The sequence below is a fragment of the Geotrypetes seraphini genome, chromosome 1 (genome assembly GCF_902459505.1).
Source record: "Geotrypetes seraphini chromosome 1, aGeoSer1.1, whole genome shotgun sequence".
NCBI lineage: Eukaryota > Metazoa > Chordata > Amphibia > Gymnophiona > Dermophiidae > Geotrypetes > Geotrypetes seraphini.
In genome coordinates, this window is record NC_047084.1 from 545,227,789 (window position 1) to 545,239,878 (window position 12,090).

Sequence of the window (12,090 nt, forward strand, 5' to 3'; positions counted from 1 at the left end):
AGTCTTCAGGCCATATTCATGGCTTAACAAAACAGTCCAAGCACCAAGCACCACTTTCTTGTACAATGTTCTCTCTGGCTCTGGCTCTGACTGTGTCCCTGTTGGGTGGAGCCAAAACCCCAACAGGTTGGGAGAAGAGGAGCCTCTTCATTACAGGTGTTGCCGCCCTCCCATAGACAAGCTCTGGTGTAACTTTTGCAGCTTCCAGCACAAGTCAGAGCAGTGCACCAACTGCTCCCAAAACATAAACCAAAAAAACGCTCCAAAAAACTAGGAAAAAGAAAACCCCCTGGGCTTAGCAGCCTACTCACATTCCATTGGGCGCTCTTCCCCTTGTGGTAAAACATAGTTTTCCAGCCATTCAATATCACAGTCCTCGGTCTGGACTTCAGGTTCCTCCATTTCCCAATCCTCAGGGAAATCTTCCTGTGCTTGCCATGGGTTAGCTGCAAGGGCTGGCTTCTTCCCCAGTTTCACTTCAGCTTCCTGTCCCAGCTGCCTCTCCTCTCTATCTGATGAGGAAAGCTCTGTAAATGGGAGCCTCGGCAACAAGCCACGCTCCCTCCTAGTAGGGTTAGCCAAATTCTTAAAGGGCCCTGTCCTTTCAGTAACAGCCTGAGCTTTGGATACTCTTAAAGGGGCAGGCACCTTCCTAATGCTGTTCACAGGATTTTCCCATCACTCAGGATGTTTCCTAGACCTGGTCACTGGGTTTTTACTGGGGCTTACAGGGACTTTCCCCTTGGATTCAGCAGGACTAGCCAGATCCCTGTCACAATATACATTGAAAGTAGTGCATGCACATAGATCTCATGCATATTCATTGGGGAAATTCTGAAAACCCGACTGGATTGCGGCCTTCAAGTAGGGACTTTGAAATCCCTGCTCAATACCAATTGGGATTTTGCAAACCTTAATAATATCTCCCCTCAGCCATCTTCTTTCTAAGCTGAAGAGCACTAACCTTTTTTAGTCTTTCCTTAAATGATAGGAGTCCCATCCCTGTTATTGTACATTGTCTGTACATTGATGCATTACCCAGAATCAGGGATAGATGCTGAGAATGCCATGACATCCCTATACCTCTCCCAATATGCATCTGGCCAACCTAGACATTTTCATTGCTGTAAACATTTTTACCTGGCCTTTTCTAAAATGCCACTTTCTATATTTTGGGGGTTTCTATATTGATGTGCTAGGACATCAGGATTTATTTCAGTTATTTGTATACTGCCTATTGCCTAAGTGGTTTTGCATTCAGGTACTCAGTAATTTGTCCCTATATTGTCCTGGTGGGCTCACAATCTATCTAATGTATATGGAACAATGGAGAATTGAGTGACTTGACCAGGGTCACAAGGGACAGCACAGGGCTTGAATCCATAATCTTAGGGTGCTGAGGCTATAGCTCTAGCCACGATGCCACTCCTTCCTCCTTTCATGAAGAGCTCTTCTAAAATGACTGCTTTAACTTCTTTCAAAATGAGCTGTAAGTTATTTTATTTATTTTGATTGTCTTGATCTCTAGTACAGACCAAGGACTAGAGCTGGACACCACCACTGTAGACTGCAAATATTAGAGAGCTGATAGAATATGATTGCACCACTCATGTAATTCACTGTATGCCAGTGTATATAATATTTGTTGTAAACATTAACCGTACACTAGGTCCATTATAATCTGCTCTTGTTCTCTTTCTCTCAGTAATCTTAACACCTGTTTTGATGTGCAAGATTTCAGATGCATTGCTATTATAAATACTCAAAATCATAAAGAACACAGCAAATATAATTTTCTAGCTTTCAGCGTGTGATATTTTATGTGTTTGTTAATGAGAGCTACAAGGCACAAAAACATGACTGGAACAAAGTGATCATATACTAAAAGATGTAAATTCATATTGGCACATCTTAAAAGGAATAAAAAAAACTTGAAGCAAAAGACACATACTATAGAAGGCTTCTGTACAGGTTACTGACTCCTGTTTTAAATGAAAGACACTGCTTGTGAACACCTTGCAAGAAGCATTATCCCTCCATCCCAGGAGCATTGGGTTACAAAAGTTCTGCATAATGCTTCCAAGATGCATTGTAAAAGGGGTGGCCAGAATTAACATAAGATGTCCCCTTCTAATTCATATACCTTCTTTAAACATCCTATAATGTAAAGCACCCTTTTGAAGCCCCCTTCCAAGTAAAGGTCCCCCTTCCCAGTCAAAGCCCCTCAAGTCAATGTGCCCCCAAGGCAGACTCCTCAGAGTATCCTCCCATCCAAAAGTCCAAACACCCAGAAGGTCCCTTGGATGTCTTCTCCATGGAATCAATCTTTCAAAGGTCTACCACATACCCTTTTGCCCCCTATACTTATCTCACATGTTTCCAGGGGTCTAGTGAGTGTCCCTGCAGGAACAATCCCAGTCAGTGGTGTAGTAAGGGTGAGAGGCATCTGGGGTGCTGGTGCCCCTCCCCCACACCCCACATGCATCCCTTTCCTTTCCCCGTACCTTTTTAACTTTTCCAGTGTGAGCAGCATGCTCATGTTGGTTCCTGCTCACCCTTTGATGTCACTTCCTAGGCACGGGAATTTCAGACAGCCCGGCATTGGGCAGAGATATGGGAGCTGTTCTTTCAGGCATGGAAACATTGTTATCTCCTCCAGTAACCCTAAACCCTCCATGGCCAGCAACTGTCAGGGTGCTGGAGCAGGAGACATGTGATCCTGGAAGTGGATGCACGGGGTCTCCCAGCGAGGGTACAACGGCTGCGGCAGAACAGCTGATGTCTGCAAGCAAGAGAGAGGGAACTATATCCGTGCCCACAGAATGATATCTGGCTGCTCCTTCAATGTATGGAGACCAAAATGACCAAATCAACGGAAGAGGTATCTAAAATAACGGATAAACTTGATTCTTTAACTAAAACCAGAGAGTTAATGAAAACTGATTTCACAGACCAAGCCAGGCAAATGCAGGTGTATTTTAGAGTCCAGTTCAAGTGTGCCTGTGTTGTTTTTCAATTCTTCTTGGTATTTTTACTCCCTTAGTTCCTTTATCTTGGAATCTTTATAGATTCTCTTTTGCAAGAGGCGATCAACAACTTAAGCTTTCCTGCCCATCTAGTAAAGGTATCAAAAGAATCAAGATTTTAGGTCTCTCTGTGTCCTTCAAGTTCACACAACTTTGGAATGATCTTCCACTTTTCCTGAGAAGTTCTGGTTCCCTTTCTTCTTTTCGTAAGGCTTTGAAAACTATTCTGTTTACTAAACATTTTGGTAATTAATCATTTTTGAGATCCATTCAATATGTTTCTTTCAGCTTAATCTAACTATTGGAAACCGAGTCGAGCTCTCTTAGATTGAAGTCTCGGTATACAAAACCAAGTATTAGATTAGATTAGATGATATACACCATTCATATCAGTTTAAGCAAGCAACAATTAAGGATAATACCTTAATACATAGGAAATTGGAACAGTTTGAAAATTTTAATCGGTGGTTAAATCCTCACTTTCTAAATTTTCTACTGGCCCCAGGCATGTTACCTCTAGATTTACTAAAAAGATATATGATTGAAAATTTAAAAATTTCCCCAAATAATATTCCTCCAGTATATAAGATTTTTTTAAAAGAATGAAAGAAAGATTGATTTTGAAAATGTGTACGCTCTTTTTGAACAAACGTTAAGATGATACTGATAGAGCTACTCTTTTGGTGTCTTTTGTTTTTGAGCAGTACATTAATATGATTTTGAAATTATACTTTAAGAATTCTCAAAAATTGTTCAGGGATCAGAAAATATGGATATATCCCGATGTTGCTAAGATAACCCAAGAGTGAAGGAAAGACTTTCTTTCTTTACGTCAAGAGACAATCAAGTTAGGAGCCAAATTCCTCTTGGCATATCCCTGTAAGTGCCTGGTCAGGTACCTGGGAATCAAGTACACTTTTTTCTCTCCAGACCACTTGAAGGAGTTTATAGATGTCAAGAAGATCATCAAAGAATGATTTAAGAGGGACGTTTAAAAAATAATGCAGTTGTTTAAAAATCACTAAGGGCCTGTTTTACAAAGCCGTGCGGCAACAGCCCCGAAGCCCTTTAAATTTCTATGGGCTTTGGGGCCGTTACCACGCTGCAGCTGCTAGCGTGGCTTTCTAAAATAGGCCCTAAGCCTTTCTTTTGGAAAATATATATACTTAAGGTCTTCTCTTATATTTGTTGACCACTCACCCCAATATTGGGGTCTAAGAAGGGGGTTATTATTTGCTTATATTGTAAGAATGATTTTGATTTGTCTTCCTTCCCTGTATTTAATGAAGCAAGATTTATTCTTGTGAAGTTTAATGTAAAGTTATAAATAAATAAATTATATATATATATATATATATATATATATATACAGTGGAACCTTGGTTTGCAAGTAACGCGGTTTGCGAGTGTTTTGCAAAATGAGCAAAACACTCAACAAACTTTTCTCTCACAAACCGAGCACCGGCATGATAAACGAGAACTTACAGCTGCAGGCAGCGTCACTTCAGGAGGGTGCCTCTTCCGTCCGCCAGCCAGCCTTCCATGCAGGGTGCTTTCCACATGTTGGAGAGCCTCTGAGCCCACGCAGCAGAGTGCTGTCTCTCCTGCATGTTATATATGATCACGCACAACATCAATCATCGACGTGCGTGATCATACGTAATGTGCAGGTGGGACGGAGCTCAGCTGCATCGGCTCAGAGGCTCTCCAACATGGTGCGGAAGGAACCCAGTGTGGAAGGCTGACTGGAGGATGGAAGAGGCATCCCCTGAAGCGGCACTGTGTGGGTTCAAGGGTTCTCCAGCAGCTGGCGGACGGAGGAGGCGTTTCCTTGAAACAGCACTGCAGCATCCGGCACCTGACAAGTACACACCCCTGGGCCACCCCTCTCCACTTCCTCCGAGTTCCTTGGCACCTTTTGGGTTTGTGGAACGAATTGTCAGCGTTGCCATTATGGCCTATGGGGAAAGTTGCTTTTTAAAAAAAAAAAAAATCTTTATTCATTTCATATCTTAAAATCAAGTACAGTAAATGATGTTTAACAATTGAACATTTAAAAACACTTGAATTCTTACATTTGATCGTATCATTCTAAAATATTGTACCCCCTCATTGTACCCCCTCTTTAATAATCAAATTTTCCCTCCCCCCACCCTTCTTCATATGTCATATATTATAATCAGGGAATAATATTTTTAATCTTTGCAATAATCTATCAATGGCCTCCACACATCCTGAAATTTGCTATAATTTCCTTTTTGGACAGCTAATGTCCTTAGGGGAAAGTTGCTTTGATATACGAGTACTTTGGATTATGAGCATGCCTCTGGAACGAATTATGCTCGTAAACCAAAGTACCACTGTATATATAGATATATAACTTACAATATTCTACAAGTCTCACATGTAAGAGTGTGTGGGGCCATTCCTTGGCCTACCCATGACCTGCCCATGTGTATACCCCTCTAGCAGGTATATGCTATAGTAGCTCTTAAGCATTAACTTATAGAATATTATCTAAGTTCAGAGATGCACGTAGCTGCAAATATGAAGACACACCAAACTAATATGGCATGTTAATAACATTAGCTGAGCTGAGCACCTGCAGGTGGGATTTGTGTAAATGGGGTGGGGGGTGAAGGAAGGATAAAGGCAGGCAATATGGGCAATGAAGGCTATATAGGACAGTGCATATGTATGAGAGAGCAAGAGTAAAAGTAAGATGTAACGGAATTGTGGATTGGTAGAGCTAAATAAATGGTGGGAGGGATTGGTGGAAACTTCTGGAGCTCCTTTTACTAAGCTGTGTTAGGGCATTAACGCATGGAATAGCACTTGCTGAATTGCTGCACATACTAGACCTTAACGCCAGCATTGAACTGAAGTTAGTTCTAGCCGCGTAGTACACGGTAATATCCTGCGTACACTAAAAATGCTAGCGCACCTTAGTAAAAGGAGCCCTTGGTAGGCTTGAAAGATTAGTCTGTGAGGAACAGGGGAGGGTTGGGTGGCACCTGTTTTAATTTTCCTTCCCACACCCCTCGTGTGTTTTGTTTTGTGTTGTGGTGGAATTGGTGATTCTTAGGGTGGTGTTTAGCAGGAGTTTTGGGTAGGGAGGAGAGGTCACAGCTGCGGAGTGAATGGCGGAAAATGGGGCAGTGGTCTCAGATGGAGCATGGGGATGAGAAGTTCATAAATAATTAAAATGTAGCACTCGTGGGTGACACCGCTAGGAGGGGAGGCCTGGCTTGACGTTACCGTGGGTCATGCTTGTACATGATGTTTTAAAAGTACAAAATTAAAAGGAGCTAGTTTCATCACCAAATAGCTTTCTGTGATTGTGAAGTCACTTGGGGTATTTGATGTGAATAGTTAATAATTAATAAAGCTGCAGCCAAATTCTTGTTCTAAAAATTAGTGTGAGTATGTTTATTGGTTATTTGTTGCTTATGTTATTTATATGCAGGTGGCGGATTGTGAAAGCTAATGTTAAGGTGTCATGTGATGTATAAATGCATCCATCATTCTTAAATGTGTGCAATTGAGTGTGCAATTTTGGGTGACCAATTAAAGAATTAGGGGAAAATGTATAAATCAAATGGCTCCTTTTATAAAGGTGCGCTAGCATTTTTAACGCACGTACCGGATTAGCGCGCGCTAGCTGAAAATCTACCACCTGCTCAAAAGGAGGCAGTAGCGGCTAGCATGCATGACAATTTAGCGCATGCTATTCTGCATGTTAAAGCCCTAGCGCGCTTTTGTAGAAGGAGCCCAAAGTATGCTTTCTAAAAAATATATTGGCAAACGTATATAATCCTATACAGGGAAAAAGAACACTTATCTTCTGAAACCTTTCAATTTGTTTTCCCTTATTTTATTTTCAATTTGATGTGTTTATTTAAAATGAAATAAAGGAAACAAAAACAAGCATATAATAAAATGAAATAAAAGAACAAAAAACTTCACTCTATATTCACTCTAGTTTTCCTTGGGAAATAAAAGTAAGATGCTTGGGTAGACACTCAACTTACAATGATTAAAATATGTAAAATGTATATATTTTTTAAATCAATATAAAATGTTGCATTGGGAAAATCACATATGAGCAGTACCTATATGATTTGTTATAGCACAGTAAACAAATACAGGCCCCCTATTATCAAGATGCATTAGGGTTTTTTAATCACAGGCCACTGCGGTAAAAGCTTAGACACTCATAGAATTCCTATGAGCATCAGAGTTTTTACTGCAGCGACTCGTAATAAAAAACACCAACACAGATTGATAAAAGGGGGCCACAGTTATTTGTATTTCCTATATAGATTTTTAAACCTTGTTAAAAAGTCATATCAGTTATCTAAATAGCAGTTAATGTATTATGAAGAATATTTTTTTTATCTTCTTAACCATATAAAATCTAGCTGGTTTATAGAAAAAAAAAATATCCACAAATAAACACATAAACAAACATAGGCCCCCTTTTATCAAGCTGCATTAGGGGTTTTTTATCGCAGGTCACTGTGGTAAAAGCTCCAACACTTATAGAATTCCTATGAGCATTGGAGGTTTTACCACAATGACCTGTGATAAAAAACAAACAAACCCTAATGCAGCTTGATAAAAGGGGACCATAAATAAAATAATTCACATAGGTTCAGAACAGATATTTGTGGCTCCATAAATCTCTTTCATATTTACAAGGCATCTATTAATAAATATAGAATTATTTTATTGGTGAATAGACTGTAAATATATGAAGTGTATCTGATTACTGGACATCAGAATATTTTGAGATCAGAGTGGGATTTCCATAGACATCTTATAAGTACTACCAGTTTTTCATAATACAACTGGCACCTTGCAAAGATTTTTTTTTCCAATGTTCCAGTTTCTTTTATCTGACTGCTTTTAAAGCTGAATCATCTTAAATTCCTATCTGAAAGAAAAATAGTGTGACCTTACCCACAGCTGGGTAAAACTCCAGTACCTCTCTTCAGGTCTCCATTAGTCACAAAGGCCTCCTTTTCAAGCAGGACCTATGCATTTCAGTCAATTATAAGCTTTTATCTTGCTTTTGTCATAAAATGCCATTTCTTTCTCACAATACTCAATCTAGTTGATGAAAATAAATGGCAAAGAATGTACAAATTGTTAGCAGTACTGTCAGTAGTACATTAGCATTGGAGAAGAAATTATTTGAGCTTTTTCTTAATGCATAGAAACAACTTTTATCAGCCAGATGTGGTTTGTTCATATTTCCTTTTTATTTTTCTTTCTGGGTCACAATTCAGAATTAACAACACAGCTATTGAGTGTTTGAAAGCTCTTAAAATATTGGTCTCGTAGTTAAAGCCAAGCACTGTTTTTACTTAACTACTCCATTTGTTTCATTTTGAATAAGGCACATTATAAAATCAATTGATGCACTCCCTTTCCAGTTGAAAAGCTGCGCACTAAAGATTCATTTTTATCAACTAGCAGATAATGTCATAGAAGGAACAAGCATGTGGAGTAAATGAATCAAATGTAGCCACTCTAAACCATGGAAGGATGCTGGAAGAATTAAGTAAAAATAGAACTGAGCAAAAATACAATAATATGACATAGAATACAAGTTATAAACTACAGTGCTATAATCATACCCTATATGTTGACAGGGATGAATAAATGTAATAAAGTGTGATAACACATATATCATGTGATAAAAGCTATTTAATGAATGACAAACACTTCACCCTAGGTACTACGCATTTATCAGATCAAGACATGTTTAATGAGTCCATCATAGCTGCAATAAAATATATCACAGTCATCTGTGTAGATATAATAATGGGTATCCTAACAAGGAAAAAGTATCTGATTATGTATTCTGCTGGTACAGACTAAAGTGTGATAAATGGTGCTCTGTTTATCCTGCAATAAATAAGTCGAGCAAAAACTCACCACCAGGAAAGTGGTGTTAAGTGCAGGTTTCATCAAATATAAAAGCTCACATCTGGCAAACATGGAACTTCTCATTATACAATGGTTGCAAAATCAGAGAGAAAGGAGAAAAAGACAGAATAGAATTAGTCTGGCAAAGCAGGAAGGAAAGAAGGTGGAGATTATAAGGGGAAAGACGGAGAAGCCCAGAAATTGTCAAGTAGACAGGAATAGAAACCCCAGCATAAATCAAAGCAGAAGAGGGAATGCAAACATTTTAAATAACAAAAACACTTCTTTTAGGTACTAAAAGTGGTTTCAGATTTTAGTTTGGAGTTCATAGTAATTGTACACCACTAAAAGAATTAGGGCTCCTTTTACTAAGCTGCGTTAGGGCATTAATGCGCAGAATAGCGTGCGCTACAATGCCACATGCGCTAGATGCTAACACCAGCATTGAACTGGCATTAGTTCTAGCCGCATAGCGTGGGGTTAGCTCGCGCTAAAAACGCTAACGCACCTTAGTAGAAGGAACCCTTAGTCTGAAAATTTGTCTAATGTGATTACTGGTAGATTTACTTATTTCTTTTGTATTATTTTTTTATGTACAAATTTACAAATTATTGTTTACTTGAGACATATCTTTAAAAAACAGGTAAATTTTCCCCATAATGTGGGCTTGTTAGAGTTCTTTGGTTTAATGTGTTTAGACCTTTTCTTTTCTGGAATATTTGTATTATTAACTCCATTTTCTTTATTCTGTAAAGAATTGTAAATTTGAAAATAAAATAAATAAATAAATAAAATAATAAAAACAAACATATAGGAACAGGATATTTTGACTCAGACCCATTCTGCTGAAACTTCCAGAGGCACAAGCATAGACACAACCATAGAGAGATAAAAAAGATCAAGCAACTATCCTTAAATATACTTACTTCTTCTCCTGTCTAGTTCCAAGGCTTGTCTGCTAGTCTTTAACTAACTTCCCTTACCTACTTTCATTGACTGGCCTAAGTTACCAGGAGAACAGACCAACATTTTGAATCATCTCCTTCTGTCGCCTATGCTTTATCCTCTTGTGTGGTAGACAAATCAGCAATTTGAAGTATGATGTTTCCTACATTGACAAAGTACCATGTGTTCATTGTTGTATCACATGGGAGGGAGAGGTCTCAAAGGCTGGCAAATCAGGATAGAGGAAAAAAGAGGGATTCTGGAACTTGATGATAGTGTGGCAGGTGTGATTAAAAGGTTTGAGGTTTTGTATAGAAGGATAGGAATGGAGTGAGAGATGATGTGCAATATGAAGAGAAAGAGGATAGAGTCATAGGCAATGAAGAAAGATAGAGGGTTATGGAGGAGTTAAAGATCAGGGAAAATGGTTATTTATTCTCTGGGCACCCAAAAGAAAGACATGACTATGGAGGAGCTCATTATGCTATCATTTTGTTCTTAGTCAAGAACTCATCACAAACTTAACATACCAAAATCTGAACTAATGCCATTAAATTCTCCTCGAATAGAAGTTGAAATGTCACAATACAATTTTAAATGTGTTAAAAATAAACTAAAATATTTAGGTGTATACACTCCCCCTCCTTATTCGCGGGGGTTAGGGGCAGAGCCAGCCCGTGAATATGGAAAAACCACGAATAATATTTGGGCAGGTTCTGCCCTTATCCCCACTTCCCCTGGCTATTTTTAGCCCTGTAAGCCCCCCTTAAGCCTTACCTGGTGGTCTAGCGGGTTTTCAGGCAGGAGCTATTTTCCCACACTCTTGCCCTGTGCAGATAGCTCACAGGAAATGGCTGTCTTGAGCTCCTGTAGTCTCTTGAGCCATTTCCTGTGAGTGATCTGCATGGGGCAGGAGCGTGGGAAGATCGCTCGTGCCTGAAAACCCGCTAGTCCCCAGGTAAGACTTATGGGGGGGAACTTACAGGGCTAAAAATAGCCCAAATTTTTTTTTTTAAATTTTCTGGTCAAAAATTGCGAATAACTGAATCCATAGATACGGAATTTGCGAATACGGAGGGGGAAGTGTATTTCTGCCCTACTATTGTTGAAACAAATCAGACTAATGAGGAATTTGTGCTTCAAAAAGTTAAAGAACTAACTAAGCAGTGGTCACCATTAAGATTATCATGGTGGGGAAGACTGGATACTATAAAAATGATGATTGTCTCCAAAATTAATTATATCTTGAGCATTCTGCCGATATATTTCAATATAAATTTCTATTGTAAAGTGGAAAGTATACTTACAGCATTTTATGGAACAATAAGGGGCTCATAATCAAAAGAGAAAAAGTCCAAAAACCAGCCTAAGTCGGCACTTGGATGATCATAAATGAAAGTCGTCCAAGTACCAATAATCAAACCAGGTTTTGGACATATTACTAAATGACCTAGGCCTTCATAGTGCCGCTGAACGACCATAGCTAAACGGGGCGAGTCAGGAGGAGTGTCAAGGGCGGGAATTGGGCGGGACGTGGGCAGGCTTAGACTTAGTCGTACTGCATGTATAACTGAAAGTTATACAGTACAGGATTGACGGAACTTGGACTGTTGTGACTTAGATCATTTAAAACATGGTCTAAGTCACAGTTCTTCAACTGCGGTGTTGGTCTGCAGAAAATTCCTGCCGGTCCACCGGACCGGCGAGATCAACTTTTTCAATTTCCTGCCGGTCCGCGCAGGACCGGCAAGATCAAGGAGCTGTCTTTTGCGCAGGACCGGAGAGATAATAGGGAGCCTCACACTGTGCTTTCTCCCCTCCCAGCGGCTCTCCTTACAAATGCAGTGATTGAAGAAGGTAGCCTTGGAGCTTTTGCTTAGTCGGGCTGCCTCTGATGATGCAACTTCCACTTTCCTCAGAGGCGTTGCGACCCAACAAAGGACCCGAGGCTGCCTTACTGAATCGCAGCGCTGGCAAGTAAGGAGAGTTGCTGGGAGGGGAGAAAACTGCTGGGCATGGTGGAAAAAAAGGGACAGCTGCTACTGGACCTGGATAGGGAGAAGGAGAGATGCTGCTGGGAAGGGGAGGGAAAGGAGTCTGGGAAGCTGCTGGGTAAGGGGGAAAAAGGGACAGCTGCTACTAGACCTGGAGAGGGAGAAGGAGAGATGCTGCTGGGAGGGGGAGG